Source organism: Prionailurus bengalensis, chromosome A1 (assembly GCF_016509475.1).
Source record: "Prionailurus bengalensis isolate Pbe53 chromosome A1, Fcat_Pben_1.1_paternal_pri, whole genome shotgun sequence".
In the NCBI taxonomy this organism is placed as follows: domain Eukaryota; kingdom Metazoa; phylum Chordata; class Mammalia; order Carnivora; family Felidae; genus Prionailurus; species Prionailurus bengalensis.
Genome location: NC_057343.1, coordinates 202034063 through 202039906, shown reverse-complemented (window position 1 = coordinate 202039906; position 5844 = coordinate 202034063).

Genomic DNA, 5844 nt, shown 5'->3' with positions numbered 1-5844 from the left:
ACACACAAGAGGCACGGAGGTTAACTCTCCCTACAACTGAAATCTCTGCACAGTGCTACTAAAAACTCGTAATTCTTATATACGGGTTCCAAAACTCATGGCCTCTGATATTGTCAATAATGATATAAGACTAGCTGCAATGCATTAAATATTTGGTATGTGTTGAATGCTTACATTCAATATCTAATTTTAGCCTTATAACCACTATATTAAATAGGTATTGTACCCTATCTTACTGATAAAGAAAGTTAATATCAAAGTCCTTAACTAGCAAATCCAGAAGGAAGATTATAAGGAAAGTCCACTGAACACTATAGGCTGCGTAATAAACCATTCTGTCATTAATAATTACCAAATTTGTGGGGTGCCTTGGTTATTCAGTCTGTTAAGCATCTGCCTCTTGGTTTTGGCTCAGGTCATGACCTTACAGTGGTGAGGTAGACCCTGCATCAGGCTCCACGCTTAGCATGAAGTCTCTCTCCCTCTCCCTTTGCCCCTTAATTGCGTGTGTTCTTTCCATTGTCTCAAAAAATAAAAAATAAAAATAAATAAATAAATAAAAATAATCACCAAATTTCGGACACTGTATTAATAAAATTCAAATAGTCAAGGGAAAGTATCTAAGAAGTTACACTTCTGGAAAAAGTAAATTTTCTGCCTTTAACAATGGTGATGAATTAGGTGATCCTAAATGTTCTGATGGATTGACATGACCACAGGCATTTCCCCAGAATAATGACTCACACCATCACTGTTACAGCGGCCTGATTTTAATTTACTAATTTTCAAGTTTGTTTACATTTCTGCAAAAAAAAAGTCAAAAGAAGATTCTCTCAATAAGCATCTTATATGGGTCCATTGTCATAGTAAACAATTATAGATTAATTGGCTAGACTGAAAGCTGTTTGAACAATACTTAAAAAATGTTGTCCATTTATCCTGACATTGTCTTGGCATCTCTTAATAGTTTGTATTTTGTACTTGATTATCAAGGCTCATCTAGTTAATCAGAACATAAGGAGAAAGGGAAAACCATCATAACCTGAAGATACCTTGGTCTCATCTGGAAAGGTCCTCAGGTAATATCCTTCAGCTGATGGTGATCTTTGCTGAAACTTTTGTTGTTCCCAACAAGGAACAGAAGAACACTGACCACAGTTTCCTGCCTGGGAAGTTTGGAAAGCTCTACCCAATATTTGAATGTTCTTTTCTTGGTGATAATCCTTGAGAAAACTATATCAACAATCCCTTTTCTTGTATAAGTGGACTGACTCAGAAAACCTACAAATTTCTTTATTTCTAGGAACTATTTAGATGTAATCTACCTTGGAACAATTGATTTAGTCTATAGGTTATAGGCGCAGCACCTTATGATAAGCCATACATAGAACTAGGAGTTGAATTTTTTTTTTCTTTTTCTAATGAATTGAAAGATTCTTCCAGTCATTAAGAGTAGTTTCTTGGTCTATTCCTCAATGAGCTCCTAAATGATCTTGATAAGGGTTCACTTTTCCAATACGTTTGATACTGCATGTTCATAAGATATTTAAATTTCAGAATCATTTAACATATGCATAGGCATTGAGGGGAAAAAGATAATTACACTAATTAATGTCAACTTCAGGGATTCTTAAATACATGTTTCCTCTAGATGATTTTCTAACTGCTCCTTTTTCCTCTATTTAAAAAAAGCAGCTATGTTAAATCGCTTATCATTTTGGGGATCTGAGTGCTGCTGACAACAGTGGCTCCAATGGTGTCCTCTGTGCAGAGCTGAGAATGTGAGAATTAACTTTTATAGGTTATTCTTCCAGTTACACTTAATATTAATTTCAATGGTAAATTCTTCTACAAACTCATGTAACACATGGAGGCTTTGAAAGATGGTAACCCACCATCTGAGAGAACATACCAACTGAGAGAACACACCAAATTAAACTTCTTTTCCATCTGCATTCAAAGCCAACTAAAAATAATTCTAGTGAATCTGCAGATTGGAACATCACAATAACTTCTTGAGTGTTGATAAAAGTCAGAATGAACTCTGTGGTTTGGGACAAGCACTAAGGCACTTACTATCTCCTTTTCCGTGAGTCTAGGAATTGAAAAATCTCCTTTTTAGCGAGATGATTACCCAAGAAAGAATGAAGGAGCAAAAAATGAAGTCCCTCAAGTCAGAATTTTTGATGGATTAGATCCACTCAGCTGAGAAGTTTGAGTCCATGGCTGTCATTGACCAGTCAGATAATCTGGAAGTTAGTGGGAAAAAAAAATCTATCTTCAAAGAAAGAAAGAGAAGGAATTGGAAAGAAGCATTTCTCTTCCTAACAGTAGAAGGAAAAATTCTGGAGAAAACTTTATCCATATATCTTTCCAAATGATTGTACTTTCTTTAGTGCATCTCTGAAGTACTTATATCATCTAGCTCTGCCACTTGCTAGTTGTGAGACATGGTCATTATACTAGGACCTATTTTATAAATTTGTTATAAGGATTAAATGATGTGATTCGCTTCCAGTCTTCCTCATAGTACCTGAAACATGACAAGCATTCAATATGTAATAGGGGAAAGCAATATCTCTATCATTTGCAGGGTGATATTACAGTACCAGAAACTGGGTGATGTTTGATCACTTGCATGCCAGATTGAACCCTTAGCCTCATTGTGTCTTAATTTACCTACATGTATGGCTGGCCTAGGAGGTTTCAGGATTAAGAATTAGGCTAATTGCATTGTTGACTCTTGGTATTTATGGCTCTTGGTTTCTAGCAAAAACAAAAACAAAAACAAAAATCCAAATCTCACTCTTGGCCAAAAGAAAAATTAGCGTAAAAATATGGAGTCACTTAGAATATCAAAGGAATGCTAAAAAAGCAGGCAAGTGTTTAGGGTTCAGAAGCAGGAACTGATTTGTAGCTGAACTGAAGAAACAAATGTTAAGTCTTTTTTTTTTTTTCATCTTTGTATTCCTCAGCCCTTGAGAGAGAAATATCCATATGGCTGTACAGGTGGCGAAAGGCTCTAAAAAGAAGTCTTCAAAAACCAGACTTCCCTGGAGAGAGGACCCAGCAACTTGATTTGGCAACCTCCCAAAATTGAGCACAGTGGGAGGGAGGGAATTTCTTACATGAAAACTGCAGGGTGTTTGAAAGGACTCATTGGTTCTCCATAGCCTACTCCATAGCCTACATAGCTACTGCGGTGACCTGTGACTAGTGAAAAATCACTTAAAATCCTAATTTAGGTGATCTAATGGAGAGATTCTCTTCTGGACTTCAACAAATGTATTGCCGTCAGTATATAAGTGACACTTTCAATAAAGATTCAGTTTATATTTTCTAGATAAATTCTTCCACAGAACAACAGTTTGGATCCTTTATAGTTTATATTTATGGAATGAAAACTTTTCTTCTATCCTGACAGCCTAGACTTATCCAGTTTCTAAGAAATTCAACAAAGGAATTCATGTCCACTTTTGAGACAGTATCACAAAAATTGGTTTTTATGCCTATTTCTACATACTGCTATTAACCCCATGCTGGATTTATTTATTTATTTATTTATTTACTTACTTACTTATTAGGAATATTGTGTCCATTGGAGTAACAAGGGAGATTTTAGTGGCTCTGAATGCAATTGAGAACTAATTTATTATTCTAAGCCCCAACTCTGTCTGCCTATATTATTCTATTTATTCTATGTATCTTGGAATATAACTCAAGACAATTCCTCAATTTACTTTTTTCCTCTTTTATTCTTTAAATTACCCCAAACAATAGTGTATTTAACACTACCCTAAAGTGTTCTCTTTTTTTAACATTTTATTTTTTTTAAGTACTCTCTATACCCAATTGGAGGTTGAACTCGCAACCCCAAGATCAAGAGTCACATGCTCTACTGACTGGGCTAGCCAGGCACCCCTTTCCTAAAGTGTTCTTAATTAACTTCTTGGCTAAAAAGCTAGAGTGATATTGAAGAGACATGATATATATTTTCTAACATTAATAGCTAACACATTTTGGTTTTCAGCAATGGCTTTTGATGCACAGTCAAATTGGAGTAAATATAATAGCAACATTACTTTCCAAAATATTACTATAGAAGGTCATTCTTATTTTGAGAAAAAGAAATAATGTATAGGAACATTAGACTGCTATGGATCTTTTGTGTCCTAGAATTTATTCTAGTTTTACATTTACACTGTCAAAAATTAATATTTCTATTTAGACAAAACATTCAGGGTACTTTAAAATCTCTTTATCACACTCAATTAAAAACCATGTCCAAAATGTCAGAATCCTTATCAAATGCTAAGTAGTGTACCAGGAAAGGAATTTCTGAGTATCTAAAAGAATTAAACTACTCCCAAGCATCAATTAATATACACAACAAAATATCTTTGTTATAATTCTTTTTTTTTTTAACTATTTCAGTCTTTAAAAGTTGGTTTACCTTTCTACTCACTTGTGGATATTCTTGTTTAAATCTCCAATGAAATAAAAACATTTAACGAAATAAATGTTTACCTTTACAATTTTTTGTCTTTACATTAACTCAGGTTGAGACAAAATTGCTATATTCTTAATGTCTACTAAAAAGCTTAAAAATGCAATGGATTAAAATGTAAATATTTTCTTTGGGTACTTGTGATGCAAAAAATATAAAAGTCTTTGAATCGTTCCACTGTTCAGGGCAAAGCAATGTCTGTACCAAATCCAATATGATCTCACGTGTACTAGAAACTGGAGAGTTTAAAAGCCCTTCTATTCTTTCCCTTTCAGTAACTGCCTTCACCCTTCGGGGCCACACTTTCATGTGCCAGACTCAGTGAGGCTGTGTTAACATTAGCACAATCCCCGACAGAAAATCAGATCAATTGTAAGCCAGTTCTTTACTGAGGTAAATACCTTTAAGGACTGACTGGAAACCCACTTGACAAATATATATTTGTTACCCTAGCCCTGTTTACTTCTCATATATGTTTTTTAAAGGAGACAAACTCTTAATATAATTGTGAATGTAATAATAGTAACAATAATAATAGCTCTCTTTCACTTCACAAAATTAAGTCTACTTAATATTGGTTTTCAAAAAGACAAAATGGAAGTAATGTTTACTATGTGTGTCCTCTCCTTTCATGTATCAGCCAACCCTGTGATAGCAATACTCTGCCCTTCCCATTTCAATGATGAGTCATTTCTTCAAGAATAACACAAATATGTATTTCTATAAATGGAACTTGGAAAACCACACTTTATCTGTTTTATCTCCTTTGTCCTCCATAGCAATCCCCTAAAAAAGACATTGGTCCAATGTCATAGAGGAGGAAACTGAGGCATAGAGATATTCAGGAACATATTCCAGGATAAGCAACTACTAAATAAAGAAACTAGGGTTGAACTTTAGGCTTAGGCCTGTTTAACCGCAAAGTCAATACCTTTCCATCTTGTGCCTCGTCTCAGAAGTGTGTGTGTGTGTGTGTGTGTGTGTGTGTGTTCTGACAAAAATCAATGAAAATGGGTCAAGTACTCGTTAAGAAAATGGATTTTTCCAGTCTGAACAGTTTCTGATTTTAAAATAAAATCTAATTTCTGTCATCAGATGAAAGTGAACATATTTATGTGAATTTACTACACAGTTGAGTAATAACAAAAACATCCTACATTTTATACAACATTACAATGTGCTAGGCACTTTCATATCTGAGAATCTTATCTTGTTTTTCAAACAATGGGTATAAGTATTGTATGGATTTAAAAATATTTTTTTATGTTTACTTATTTAAAAAAATTTTTTTTAACGTTTATTTACTTTTGAGACAGTGAGAGACAGAGCATGAACGG